The following is a 16,108-nucleotide window of genomic DNA, read 5'->3' as shown; positions in this document are numbered from 1 at the left end:
AACTTCTCTCTGATTCCATACAAAAACAAAAGAGAGGAGTAGGAGAGAGGAAACTATAAATCACTACCAGAAGTGGTGGATTCATTATGAAGGCACTGAGCCACAGCAAGAAAACCCTAGTGGGAATAAAAAGAGAAGGAAGGAAAGAAGGAAGGAAGGAAAAAAAAAGTTTCAAAGTCACTAATCAGTTAGGTCTTAAATTAATTGAATCTATGTTTAAATATGTTGACAGCTGGGGCCAGACATTGGCACATCTGGTTAAGTGCATGTGTTACAGGGTGCAAGGGCCCAGGTTTAAGCCCTTAATCCCCACCTATAAGGGGAAAGCTTTACAAGTGGTAAAGCTGGTATGCAGGTATCTCTCTGCCTCTTTCCCTCTCTATCTCATCCTCCCATCTCAATTTATCTCTGTCTCTATTCAATAATAAATAAATACATAAATAAATATATTTTACTGTAATCTACCATCCTATTTTTAAAAATATATTTATTTATGTATTTATTTATTTATTTATAATTATCTTTTTTTGATTATCTTTATTTTTTTAATAGAGCCAGTCAGAAGCCAAGAGGGTAGGGGGAGATAGAGAAGAAGAGAGAAAGAGTGACACTTGCAGACCTGCTTCACCACTTGCAAAGCTTTCCCCCTGTAAGTGGAGATGGAGCTTAAACCTGAGTCCTTGTGCACTGTAACAACCAGGTAGGTCACCACCTAGCCCTTCATCTTCTTTTTTTTTTCTGAAAAATTAGATATTGGATTGCTACTTCTCATTCCAAGTATATCTCTTGTTATCAGATGACCTTGACTTGCTGGGAGTGGGGGCGAGGATGGGAGTTGATTGGAAGAGGACTGAGTTCCTGTCAGGGAAGCTTGACCCAGGATAGAGAAATAACTGGAGGAACATGCCAAATGTTTATGCTTATCCCTTCTTAGATACCAATGTGGGAATCTGGTAAGATGGACTTGACCAAATTGTCTCCTCTCCATCAAATGGCTGAAGTTCCTTAAGCCCTCTGTTTTCCTTGCAAATTTGAATATGACCAGCCATGGTCAGTTCACTGGTAAGGACTGTCCTGGTCATGGCTGTCAGTTGCCTGCTCAGGACTGGGCTGTATTCTGGAGTGTGACATTAAAGCTGTCTTATGTGTGGCCATTGCCTCCAGCCCCCATTCTGTACCAAAAAACACACTATCATTTTTCTTACTTCACTATCATTTTTCTTACTTTCTTACTTTCTTATTCCACAGAGTATCTATCCCATAACTTCTTTCTCCAGTCATCTGACAATAGGTATTTAGGCTTCCTCAACTCTCTGGCTATTGCAAATAATGGTATTACTGGATTCATTTTATTTAGGACAATGAGAGACTTTGTTCAAAACCCCACTGTAAACTGATGACAGTAATCAAGGTTGTTCCCTCACTCAAAAGACAATTCTTTCCTTTGCTGGGTGTCTGTCTTCCTTCTCCTCTGTATAGATGGGAAGGCCCTGAACATGTTGCTGCAGAGTCACCCCAGCACCTGGTAACAGTCTAGAATTAAGGGATGCCACCAATTCTTCTCCATGCTCCCATCCCTGACTCTCCCCAGAGCTGCTACTCCCAGTTTGTGAATGGAAATCCTCAGCTTACTTTGCAGGGGGAAAATGTGTTGGTTCATTCACTGGAATGTGTTTATGGGCTGCTACAAGTTATTTGATATTAAGACGGTGAGAGAGAAATTCTGCTGGGAGTTAGAGAGCAGCAATAATGTTTAAATAAATTATCAAGGCTGACACCCCAACCATTTAGTTGTTTATACCCACCACTCTCCAAGATGATTCTCAGCCATAACCATAATGCTGGCAGTGCCAGCCTTGTTTATCTGACCTGCACTGTTCCCTGCTTTGCCTCTGAAGGAAGTGCTATACCTGAAGAACAGACCACATTTGAAATAATATGCCCTCCCCAACCTCTGTGTTCTCCTCTCTTGTCCAATAGAAGGCTATTTCAAGGAAAGAGTGAGTACCCTTTTTGTCACATGCTGCCCACTTTGACCCACTGGCTCAGTCCCAGTTAAGGAAGAAGAATAACACTGAGAAAACCAGGGACAGGAGAGCTCCAGGTCAGGGCCTGCACCTCACCCTGCTGCCTACTGATTCTATGGTCTATCATTCTTTCTTCTTTAACTCCCTCACTTGTCAGTTGAGGATGCAGAATCCGATCACTCTTTCTGAATGGACTACTCAGAAAGGCAGACATCTGTTCTGGAAGGATTGCCAACTCCTAGCTTTCACCTTTTCAAGCCAACCCAACAAAATCATATTCTTGGTACTGCTTTTCTATTTTTAGGGAGAGTTTATTATCTAGTTTGATTTTTAAAAAAACTTTTATTTATACAAAGGAAACACTTACAAAAACCATAGGATAAGATGGGTACAACTCCACACAATTACCACCACCAGAACTCCATATACCATCCCCTCCCCTGATAGCTTTCCTACTCTTTACCCTTCTGGGAGTATGGAACCAGGGTCATTATAGGGTGACCTTGAATAAATCCCTCTCTCCATTGTTACCAGTCATCTCTATCAGGAAAAACACAATAGACCCCTTTGTGGGCCTCCATAGGACCTTCCCCTTAATGTGTATCAACAACAGTAGAGAATGTTCCATCCTCCAAGCGGAGGCTGGACAACATACTCTATCTTCCACCTGAGGAAGATGGGTCCTGATATTGGGGCAGCTTGGAATGTTCCTAATCATGACCACAGAATGTGAGTTCAGATCTACAGGGATACAGAGGTCACATAGGCTCCTAAGCTGAATCTAGTTTGATGTTTATGCAGAGGAATGTGATAAGAGGAAAGAGAAAAGGCTGTGAAACAGGATGCTAGAGAAGTTTGAAAATCTCTAAAATTCCAAATTTTTTGAGAATAGGTAAAAAGTAGCTATTTCCAGAGCATAACATGGTTGACATCATCTTCTGTAACTAAAATTGGAGCTTATATCTTTATAAAGTGAATGTACTGCCTAACTACATTGTTGTTACACTATTTTTGGACATAAATTACTGAGAAAAATAACCCTTAAAAAACCTGATTTTTCTGTGAAACTCATTTAAAACAACTTAAATATTTACCTATCATTAAGGAAAAGTCATGATGAATTCAGAACAAATATATATATATATATAGTGCAAGCATAGTCATTTGCACAACAGACTTTATACCTGAGGCCCAGGTTGAATTCCTAACACCTTCATAAGCCAGAGATAAACAGTTAAGTCTCTCTCTCTCTCTCCCCCTCTCTCTCTCATACACACACAGAGAGACACAGACACACACACACACTAAAATAAAATAAATAAATCCATAGCACACACATGTTACCATGCACAAGGACCCAGGCTCAAGCCTCTGATCTCCACCTGTAGAGGGGAAGCTTCATAAGTGGTGGAGTAGTGTTGTGGATGTTCTTTCCTCTCTGCTTCCTACCCTCTCTTCCTGCCTATCTCTTTCAAAACAAAGAAACAAAAATACATAAATAAGTAAAATAACAGGAAAAAATAGCCCTGGGAAGAGATAGAGTCATATAAGCACTGAGATCCTGAAATAATCCTGTAGACAAAATCAATTAATTAGTTAATCAATTAATTAAAATCATCATCAAGAATTCAGTGTCTACTTAGAGTTTTCAATGACCAGCAAACACTGATTCATTTAGTGACTGTTTCTCCTATTGCTTCCTCCAAAACATATTTAACCATTTCTTTGACTTTTACTAAATTTTTTGCTGCCCAAACTATGTTCTTCTAGTTTTAGCTCTCAAGATGGTAACACTTTAGGGAGCTGCCTTAACTATTCAAGAGTAAGAAAATAAAATAAAGTAAAAAAGAGTCTCTGGTTTATGGCCCCATAAGCTACAACATATGTTCTGCAGTCTTGATGTCCCCAGCTTTCCAAGCCTTCCTTAAAGACTTTTTCTCTACGTGGTCTTCACAGAAGGCAAGAACAGTCTCCTCAGAAGAAACAGAACAAAGGGGGCATAGGGGTGGGGGAGGGACACAGTTGGCATTCTCAAGCACAGACTTTTAACATGGGCTCAAGATTTTGACTTTGATTTTTGAGAAGGTTCCACCACTTTACAAAATGCCTGTTCTTGATAATCACAGTAAGTCAACAACTGAATCATGTAAAATCCTGACGAAGTTTGAGCAAAGTAAGTACTTCCTTCATGTGTGTGTGTGTGTGTGTGTGTGTGTGTGTGTGTGTGTGTGTGTGTGTGTGTTGGGGTGGTGGTGTGGCTGGTGGCTTACCAGGTAAAGCAGCCCCAACTTGTGCCTGATAGTGGAATTGGACCTTAAATAGGAGTGAGATGTCAACAGATACCTATCATGGGCAGATGAGAAACTGTACACAAGTGTCAACAACCACTCATCAACTCTCCCACCAATAAAGTGATACACCTCCAAATAATGTATAGCTAGTATATGACAATCACTTATGAACCAAAGCTTTCTCTTTTTCTAGGACTCAAGTAAAAATAAACTTGTATTGTGTTAGCCTATGTAATGGCAGATGCTGTACCTTCACACACAGGTTAGAGGGAAAGTGACCATATTTGATGCTAGCAAAATGTACTTTACAAGGAATTCACAGAGACCTCCCATTGGAGCAAGTGTTATTGGTACCACACAGCACCTTGTGTACCCCTCAGACTCCATCTTTGAGTTCTCTGGACTTATAATCACGAAGTGGGGTGAGTAATTGAAAGGTCAGATTGATGACAGCAGCTTGAGAGATAAGATTTCTATGACAGGTTGATGGATACTCTGCTATCAAGGTGTACTTTTAATCATAACCTCATTACTTGACTTCTGATGGCGGACTCACCTTGCAAGAGGAACGTGGTCCCATTTCAAAACTAAGAGTGGTCTTAGAGGCTAGGAGACAGTGAGTTAAGTAACAGAGAGAAAAGATGTGCTGAAAGAGAGAATAGAGCTGCACAGAAATGCATGAATGAGGGCATTCAGTAGTGCAAATTGAGAGAGGGAGAAAAGAAAGAGTTACAGACTTATTACAGCATCTGCAGACTTCTCCCTAGGACCAGGGGGAAGTCATCCCAAGGCAATGAGGGCTTCCTGGGGAGAAATGAGGATTTAAACTTAATAGCAAATACAACCAGCTAGGCAGCTTTACAGAGCTGTGGGGGACTTTGGTTCCTAGCCCAGAGAGCTTAATAGAAGTCAATAATGAAATCATCAAGATGCAGGCATTAAATGCTTTAAATGTGCCGCCTCTGCCTGCAGTTGGCAAAGTCTTTGTCTCTTTCCAAATTCAACTTCCAAGTGCACAAAGGCATCTCCACTCCCAAGAAAACAAAAGGTCTCCTTTACAAAAAGGCAAGCCTTATTGTCTTAGTTCATTATCTCTTTCTTTGGGAAGAAAGGGGGGGGGGGGGGTTTGTAAAACAAAGAGATAAAAGTTGTTCAGAGATTAAGGCAAGTTGAAAACAACCCAAATGGCAATGCATTAAGTGAGTTTTTAACAGCCTTAAAGCTTAAAAAATGAAAGAATGAATGAAAAGAAAAAAAAACTGCTTTTTATAAATCCAATAACAGTGGTTGAACCAGTAAGCACATTTCAAGACTTTATCCTCACTCATTTGAGCTTCATAAGACCCTCTGTAGAAATATAAACAAATATTTACTTGTACTACTTACACTTAGCTAAGGATGGGATAAGGGGATATAACAGGGAGTGAGAGGTGGTGTTTAATTATAACATACCTCACAACAGTGGAAGCACCAAGGATAAATCTGGTATCTAGGAAGAATCTCCTGACCCTTCTTTTTTTACTTATTTATTTATTTATTAATTTATTTATTTATTTTACAAAGGAGATATTAACAAAACCATAGGATGAGAGGGGTACAACTCCACACAGTTTCTACCACCAGATCTCCATATCCCATCCCCTCCCCTGATAGCTTTCCTATTCTTTAACCTTCTGGGAGTATGGACCCAAGGTCACTGTGGGATGCAGAAGGTGGAATGTCAGGCTTCTGTAATTGCTTCCCCATGAACCTGGGTGTTGACTGGTCGATTCATACTCCCAGCCTGCCTCTCTCTTTCCCTGGTAGGGTGAGGCTCTGGGAAAGTGGAGCTCTAGGACACCCTTCTTATAACAGAACTATAGCAGTATTCTATTTTTGAAATACATAGAATTTTTTTTTTGATCCAGAGCACTGCTCAGCTCTGGTTTATGGTGGTGCTGGGGACTGAATCTGTGACCTCACAGCCTCTAGTAAGAAAGTTGTTTTGTAGAACCCTTATGCTGTCTCCCCTAGCCGTGTGTGTGTGTGTGTGTGTGTGTGTGTGTCTGTGTGTCTGTGTGTCTGTGTGTGTGTGTGTGTGTCTGTGTGTCTGTCTGTTTAATACTACTGCCCTCTCCTTTCTTTCCTTCTTTCTCTCTTTATTATCTTTTTAACCAGAGAACTGCTTAGCTCTGGCATCTGGTAGCATTGGAGACTGAACCTGGAACCTCAGAAGCTCAGGTAAGAGAATTCTTTGCATCATTACTGTACTATCTACTTTGTCTAGATACATCTTTTAAATTATGAATTTTCTCCACATATGCATTTAACCAGTGAAATTGAACAAATGGGTTCACCAACCCATTACCTCACAGTAATCAATTTCCCCATTTCCACCATTTGTGCAAAGAAAAAGGGTTTGCTTATATGCTTATACCTGTGGGAACACAGGGATGGGGGTATTTGTCAATTTGTCACTTGAGTCATTTCAAATCTGCTGCCTTAAGGTGGCCTTTTAAATGTTCAGGGCAGGAGAGCTGATCACCCTAAGGTTTTATCTTAGGTGATATATATATTGAGAGAGGTGCAGAGAGAAAGATGGGGGAAAAGAGATCAGAATACGGCACAACTCAGGCTTATGATGGTACTGGCAGTTGAATTTGGAACTTTGGACTCTGAGACAGGAAAATCTTTTTGCGTAACCAGGGTGCTATTTCCCCCCACTCCAGTAATGTTTTTAAATGAAAGGAAAACCCAAAAATTAAAGATTATGTAGATGGCTATACTATATTTAGCAGCATAGAATATTTAGCAGCAAATATTGCCCCTTTTCTTACTATATAATTATGTAATACAATTATAAAATAAAAAAGGAAATGAAACTTTTCACTTTGAAAATAACACATAAAGGCCATCAGTTGGCTTATCCAGTAGACACTGCCATGCAGAAAGACCTTGGTTCAAGCCCCAGACTGGGAGAGAACTCATGTGTTGGTGGGAGCTGGGGGTGGAGTGGGGGTGGGAGTGGGTAAGAGCTGTGGAGTGGTACTGCAGTGTCTCTCCTTTCTATCTGCGTCTTCCTCTCTATTTCTTTGCCTTTCACCCTCTAAAAACAAATGGTCAATGTGAGTAGTAATGTTGTGCAAGCGCTGAGTTTCGGTGATAAGCAGGATGGCAAAAGGAGAGAAGACATGAGAAGAGAAAACAGAAGAAAAGAGAAAGAAAAGAATGGAAAAGGGAAGGAAGGGAAAAGAGGAGAGAAGGGGAGAGGAAAGGAGAGAAGGGGAGAGGAGAGGGAAAGAGAGGAAAGGAGAGGAGAGGAGAGGAGAGGAGAGGAGAGGAGAGGAGAGGAGAGGAGAGGAGAGGAGAGGAGAGGAGAGGAGAGGAGAGGAGAGGAGAGGAGAGAAGAGGAGAGGAGAGGAGAAGAATGGATGTTTGGACAGATTATTTCTACATATACTCATGAATCCAAAGGAGAATTCTGGGACTTACCTATTCCTCCTTTTCAGTTCCCTCCTCACCTCCCTCAAATTGGAAGAATATTAGAAAAAGAAAGGAAAAAATGTGTGCCCGCAGAATAGCTCAGTTTGGACAACAAACTGTTCTGCCATGTGTGCAGTACAGGTTTGAGCCCAGTTCCCTTTACATTAAAGGAAGATTCAGTCCTGTGGTTTCTCTCTCTCTCTCTCTCTCTCTCTCTCTCTATCTCTATCTCTCATCATAATCATCATCATCATCTCTATTTATGTCTATAACAGAGTTAAAAAGAAAGAAAGAAAAAAAGTTACCTTGTGTTTGAAAATGTGGCAAAGAACAATGTCCCAGATGAGTAAAGCCAGAAATAGGAATGAAAAACCTTTCCCCCTTGCTTGTTTCCATTTTCTTGTGTTACTAAAGCAAATATTCAAAACTAGACAACAGGGTTTCAAAGTTAGGGCATCTATAAGACTCAGGTTGATAGTTTTCTTCTATCAACTAGCCAAAGCAGGCAAAGATGAGCTTGCACATGTCTGCTGGTGATTCTTGATTCCATTTCCTGTGGTTTTTTATTGCAATTGAGGAGAGCACTGAAAAAGAAATCACTGAGCAGGTTTCTATAAAAGAAGAGAGAATTTAAGTCTGGAAACATAGCTCACTTGGATAGTGTGTCTACACTGTCATGTTCACATCCCTGATTCAAACTAGGCCCTCTGTCACGTTCACACCCCAGATTCAAACCATACTTACTGTAGCTCTAACAACCCTTCCTCCCTTTGTCTCCCTGTCAGGTTGCTCTCCCCCAACTTGGTTTGCTATCCTATAACTTCTTGAAGTTTTATGAGACAAACTCTTTGTCCTTAGCCTTAGCAATGCAAACAGGTGTGCCTGAGAATTCTTCTTGTTGTTGCAGGTATCAGAAACACAATTCTCCTTATTTATGGGTAATATTCTAAAGACACCATAAACTGGGTGGAACATATTGCACCAAAGCAAAGGAGGGGGAGGGAGGGAAGGTCTCTGGGTTCCTAGTGTATCTAGGTGGAAGAGGATCTAAGTTGGGGAGAAAGTGCCTAATGACGCCTATTATGAGAAGATGAGAGATCGTACCTTTGTGTCAGCAACTGTATTATAAACCATTAACCTCTCCATAAAGTGGAGAGACAGTAGACACCATAAAAGTTTTTTTAAAAAGAGAACCAGAGCATCACCCTGACTCATGTGATGCTGGAGTATGGACCACAAGACCTCATGCTTCCAAGGTCAGTACTTTATCCATGGTACTGCTTCCCTTGATACACCAGATTTTTTTTTTTTTAAGTATGCAGCATTAACTGACATTACCACAGGTTTCTGGTATAACGAATAAATCTGATGTGAAAAGTCTTATATAATAATTTTACCTGAGATACAATTTTTCTTGGGAATGTAATTGCTAGAGAACATTTTCAAATTGCTAACCAGTTTGGAAAATGGGCAGCTATTTAACAAGAACATCATAAACGTATAAGAGTCCCTGTATTCTGCATCCTTGCCAACATTTAGATGTGCTAGTCATTTAATTTCAATAGCTTACTAAGTGTAAAATGGTAACTCATTAAGGTTTTAATTTTCATTCTCTTGATTAATAATAATATAGAAGATCATTTATATGCTTGCTGCCTGCAGTTCCATCCTCTTTCATGAACTATACACTCAAGTATCTTATTTATATCAAATAGGATATCTCATCTATCTTTTTATGACTGATTTATAGGAATTTAAATATACATTCAATATTTTCTATTGTTATATAGATTTCAGATATTTTTTATTTTCTGAACTTATTTCTTTGAAAGATTGGAATTAAAAACTTTTATAAAGTCTGATTTATGAATTTTTCTCTTGTGAGATAATTGCATTTTACATCCTATCATATAAATATTTGTGTAGTTCAAAGATTTACTTATGTTTTCATCTTAGAGCTTTATATAACCCATCTAAAAATAATTTTTCTATGGTGTGAGGTAGGGATCAAGGTTAAAGGAATAGAAAGGTTTTACCACTGAGAAATGGAACCTGTCCCTTTAGCTATGAATTCAATATATACTGAGATACATGAGCCCAAGCACATTTGTAGTGCTCTTCTTAGCTGGAAAGAGAACAAAACAACACATAGCTCACCACAACTGATGAATTTTTAGGTCAAGCATATTTTTCTCAAAGGAATGAGCATAAGAGGTCAGCGATAACAAGCAAGTTGGCAACTTTTAACATACTGGCTAAAATTGATATCTTCATATCAGTAAACAGAAAGGAATATGCTAACCAGATAAAATGATTTCAATCTAGCTAGTACTAAGGGGATTGGTTAACACATTAGGAAGTTACTGGTTAGCTCCAGAAATTCCTGGAAACTAAGTAAAAAAATAAGTCACAGACTTTGATTTAAAGATGGGGGAAAAACAATCAGTAGATTGCATTCAATCATGACATGATACCTATGAAGCAGGAAACATAGCCCAGGAAAAACAACAGCATATTAGCTATGTGTAGGTTTACTATCTTTGAGTGAGATACAGATAAAATGTGTATATTAGATTTAATTATACCTAAAAGCCTTTAGATGAGCTTCTTCAAAACTCAGGAATTATTTATGGACATATGTTGTTGATATTTAAAATGCTAATTTATCCAAGACTGCTAAAATAGGCCTGTAAGACAATTTCAATTTTGTTCTCAAATATGGAGACAATTTTTACTTGACAATATGTTAGATGCATATTTTTCCCTTATACAATTACCTGGCTTAACTATACCATTTTTACCACTACCATATGCCCTGATCTTATTCTTTTTTCTTTCCTCATTTTTTTTAGTCAAAAAACCATTGCAAAGTTGGGAGGAGATCCTCCCATCTGCTAAGACATCACCATGAAATCATTTTCAATCATAAGAAAAAAAATAAAAAATAAAAGATTTGAAGGATTCGAGACAAATTTCCCAAACTGAGAATCTGGTAGCTGTTTTTAGTTATCAAGTCAAGCCTAAGTAAAGAGGAAACAGCCCTTAACTGCGTATAAGTGGAGGTTTTGCTTCTTAAGAATGTCTCAGGCATTCACCAACATGATAGATGTTAGGAGTGTAGCAGATTATGTTCCTCAAATACCTTGGGTCACAGAGCACCTTGTTAACACCCTGAGCAGAATCACAGGTACCTGAAAAGAGGCAGGGTTCTTCAGAACACAGTTTGAGAAAGGATGTAATGTGATCTGTGACCCACCTATTCTTGTAATCCTGAAGGTACGTGGGCTCTCAGGCATTTTAATCTCTCTTCAAGTACCTTTTAAAGTGAGTCGACTATCAGGAAACACTAATGAGGAAAGACACAATAGAAGGTGCTGCTATCACACTGAAATAACTTGGGGAGGCTTCACTGTGGCCTGTAACAGACTTCTTAGGTCAAACCTTGCCCAGTACATCCTGGTTTAAGAGCTTGTCAAATTATGATGTAATTCATCCTCATCACCTTTCCACCATACCCCTAACTCTCCACTCCTCACCCCCACCCATCTTTGAGCCTGCTGGAAGAGTTAGTATGTAAATTTCAACCTATTTTTAAGGGTTATTTTCACTCAAGTGAAATCTATCAAGGAAAGAGGGTTATTTTTACAGCATACAGCAACTGCTGATCACCATGGCAACCAGCCTGGTGAAATGCAATAAAGCATCCCTCTGATATCGTAAACACAAAAGGGAAACACTGAAATCTAAAAGAAAGGCAATTATTGTAGGGAGGAAGAAACAAGACACCAATGGAACATTTGCAGTGTCTGTGACTTCACAATACCTGCGAATGTTGCCCAAACTAGGACCTGTCCAGCCTTCGCATTCAGTTGGCACACTGGACTAGCACAGCACAGATTGAGCAAGAGTCCCTAGAATAGCATGGCTGACTTTCATGTCTAAATGACAGAACCCTACAGATTGCTCCAAACCAATATAAACTTTTTCCCCTTGTTCTCATTTCTTAAGACACGATAGGCACTTGCTTAGAAAACAGAGACATTAGGGAGAAGAAATACCCATATCAGGCTGGTTTTCTTTAGGGGACAATTTTCTTGTGGGTTGTGGGATTGTGAGTTAAGAAAAATAAATAAATAAAGACACATCTACATAGATCACAGGGAAAAAAAAGTGAGAGAATTTATATAGCTTCTCCTCTCTTAATTGCTTTTCTGCTCTGGTTCTTGGTAAAATCCAAGTAAATGAAAGCAGAGCCAGTGCTCACAATTACAAAAATTCAGACTCTGTAAACTCCATAATTACTAAAGCATCCAGGAAGTCAAAAGTAGTGAAAGCACTGGGGAATAGTATAATAGCTATGCAAAGAAACTGTTATGCCCAAGACTCTAAATCCCAGGAACAATTCCCAGCATCACTTCCTGGATGCTTTAGTAATTATGGAGTTTACAGAGAAGAGAAAAAGGAAAAAGAAAGAAAAGAAAAGAGAAAATGTATTGAAGATCTATCACTTAACACAGAAATTGAAATCAGTTCAAACTTGGGAGTTTCTGTGCTACAGTGTAGATTGGGGAATTGGGTTGTGTGTATGTTGGAAATAAAGATAAATTGACTTCAAAAAGTGGTCTGAATTTATAGAATGAGCACTACACCAATAATTTAAAATCTAAGGCAACTTAGTGGGTCATTTCATATTTTATTTTCTCTCATGTATATCATTAAGATTGATTTCTTCCTTTTTTTTTATAAGGGCCACATCCAATGGGTATAGTTAGGAATAAGGAAGAGAGGATAGTCACTCATGTGCTCCCAAGCAGGAACCTTGGTCATAGTCCCATGGTCAGCTGTGGACACCACTCACTTAGCTATGCCCATGGGCCCAGCATCTCCAGGCATGGTCATCTGACCCCTGCTGCTCTTGATGTGTAGCGTTCCATGGAGACAAAAGGTACTTTCCTTCAAACCATTAAATACCACACTGAGTCTGAGCTTGTCCATGTTATCACACTTGTGAAGATCTAGAGAGGATCTCATCACATGAAACAAGGCAGTAAAACTGGTAAGTCATATATAACTTTTACAGCCCATGGGCTAAGTGCCCAGGTTAAATGTTTTGTATCTACAGCTCAGTTATAAAACTTGCCTTCTAGTCTGTATTGCTTCCTGGGGGGGGGGGGGGGGGGAGTGCTTTGTTCTTTTTCTCCTCCCCCTTATCCTCCTTCTTCTTTTAGATAGCAACAGAGAGGTAGAGAGAGTAAAAAAGACCACAGTGCCAAAATTTCCTCCAATGTGGCAGAGGCCAGGCTCACTTTTGAGTGTAGTACACTATCTATCTGAGCTATTTTATTGATCCAATGCTTCATTCTTTCTTCTTTCATCCTCTTTTAATTCTCACCCTCTTCTACTCATGGATGTTGGGATCATTCCAAACTCAGACCATTTATTAGACAACATGTGAATTGTTGTAGTGTTCTCACTAGGAAGCTAAATTGTGGATTTTGGATGAAACTACACAAATTGTTGAAATCTGTGAATATAATAGTATCATTTTTCAAAAATACAAACTGTGGTGGGAAATTCCAGTCTTTTACTTCCTGTCATTACTTTTGTTTTAGAAGCAATTGATGAGTTGTTACAGATACTATTCTAAAACTATATCCAAATACTATGATATTAATGTGAAGAGATAGATACTTCTGAGTTCAATGAGACTGAACACTGAAACATTAAACCTTTCCATTCTTCATCATGACACTTAGCACATCTTTTGTATGATGGTTCATCACTGTCATCATAACACTTGTCAAGGCTGTGAAAGTGAACTTTCTACTACTGGATCTTTGATCTGAACTAACCAAGAACTCTGATGAATCTAGCAACCCACCAACCCCTTCTCAATCCTGACAATAACTTCTGTGTACAGATTAGCATTTTACCAGTAAAAGTAGAATAAGAAGAGTTTAGAGATGACCAACATTTGGATAAACCATAAAGTTGTTTTTGATATTTCATAACTTTAAGACTTACTGAATAGGGAGACTCTTTCTCTATCCCTGGATTTAAAAGAAAATGGAATTTTATGGTCCCCACTTGCTTCACAAGTAGTAAAATCAGTGCTGCAGGTTACTCTCTCTCCCTCTCTCTCTCTCTCTCTCTCTCTCTCTCTCTCTACCTCTCCCCCTCTTAGTTTCTCTCTGTCCTATAAAAGTAAAATAATTATTTTAAAACATAAATAATAATGATAAAATGAAAATGTAGGGGATCCCAAAGCTCTCACCATCCCTCCCTTCACCTCCTTTCCAAGTCCATTAATGTTCCACCCCAATAAAATAATTAAAAAGAAGAAAGAAAGTGGAAGAGGGCTGTTTGTATCATCACTCTTAAATTGACTGCTGAGTATTTTGGTTACTTTAGCTTACACATATTTGCTCAGATAGTAAATAAGTCTCTAAATTCCAAAATTTACTTCATAACAAGGCTCCTTTTTTAAATATATACTTTCTAGTTACCAAGCTAAAGGAATTGTTTCATACTTATAATTTAAATTCTATTACGTTGTCTTTCTGCTTTTTTTATTGGTTAAACATGGTCTCCTTTCATCATCCATCCCAGTAACCAATTTAATTTGCAGAGTCAAAGAGCCAGTTCTGTTATCATTATTATTTTAAAGATAGTTTGATCCAGTTGTTCATATTCCACATATAAATAATTTCTACTACCTTACTTATTTAACCTTGAGTTTCATGCATTTGCCGGGAGTCAGTGTCATCTTTTCAATGGTTGAGTGGTATTTCATTGAATATACATTACATAGCTTCTTAATCCAATCACCTGTCAATGGTCATTTAGTTTTACTTCATATTTTTGGCTTTTGTGAATAAAACTACAGTGGACATAAATGTGTATAAATTCTTTTAGATTCATGTTTTCACATCCTTTGGACAAATGCCTAGGAGTAACATTTCAGTTTGTAAAGATTTCCGTGTGTTTGTGTGTGTGTGTGTGTGTGTGTGTGTGTGTGTGTGTGTGTGTGTGTGTGTGTGTGTGTGTACGAGGGTTTTGTGTCTATATAATCTCACTGCTCCCAACAGATTTGTTCTTTCTTTTTTTAATTTGAAATAGAGAGGGAGAGAAGGATAAAAAGAGAGTGAAACACACTCACACACACACACACACACACACACACACACACACACACACACTGGAGAGAGACAAAGGGAGAGAGAGAGAGAGAGAGAACTAGGAGAATATCTGTCTTGCATTGTGCCTTCATGGGGATGGAATTTGGGCCTTCATACATGTTAAAGTCTGTGCAATATTAAATAAGCTGTCTCCTGACAGTGTACCTTTACTTTGTTAAGGATTTACCATACCATTTTCCATGGGGACTACACCAGTTCTGTATTCCTACCAACCAGAGTTCCTTCTTCTCCGCATACCCTCTCCTGATAGCTTTCTTATTCTTTAACCCTCTGGGAGTATGGACCCATGGCCATTATGGGGTGCAGAAGGTGGAAGGTTTGGCTTCTGTAATTGCTTCCTCACTGAACATGGGTGTTGACAGGTTGATCCATACTCCCAGCAGGTCTCTCTCTTTCCCTAGTGGAGCAGGTCTCTGAGGAAGCGGAGCTCCAGGACACATTGGTGGAGTCATCTGTCTAGGGAAGTCTGGTTGGCATCATGGTAGCATCTGGAACCTGGTGCCTGAAAAAGAGTTAAGACAGAAAGCAGAACAAGTTGTTGACTAATCATGAACCTAAAGGCTGAAATATTTCAGATGGCAATTTGGGGCCTTGTTGCTATGTTTCATATTGGTTTGTTCCCCTTCCCCCCAACTCTGAGAGAATTGGTTTGGCCCTTGCTAGTTTCCTGCCCATTTTTCTCGCCGCCCCCTATGCTAAGGAGGTACAGAGTCCCAGCAGCAGCAGCAGCAGAGGGAGAAAGATGGAGAAGCACATGGTGTGGTGATTTGCAAGTTCGTGAATAAAGATTAAACTGCAGCTTCTCAGCCCAGCCATGTGTCCTCGAGTCTCTCTCTACTGCTGCCGACGCTAGCCTGGCCTGCTGGAGCTCCCGAACTTTAACAACAGGGCCTCTGCTTTGGAAATAGCCAGTAGGTCCATTATAGGTATATTCCAAAGGGCCTTAGTAGGAAGACCTAAAGAGACACCTAATGAAATAGTATATAATTAGACTTAGATACCCTCCTCACCTACTTCCTATTGTACTTCCCTCAGTCATTCTAAAACTAACCTTATCAAAGTAAGGAATACAAAAGCTGAATAAGGGCAAGGGACTGGCATACTTTAATGATTACTCTTTAGTCACTAT

The sequence above is a fragment of the Erinaceus europaeus genome, chromosome 9, assembly GCF_950295315.1.
Source record: "Erinaceus europaeus chromosome 9, mEriEur2.1, whole genome shotgun sequence".
Lineage (NCBI taxonomy): Eukaryota > Metazoa > Chordata > Mammalia > Eulipotyphla > Erinaceidae > Erinaceus > Erinaceus europaeus.
This window is presented reverse-complemented; position numbering follows the sequence as displayed.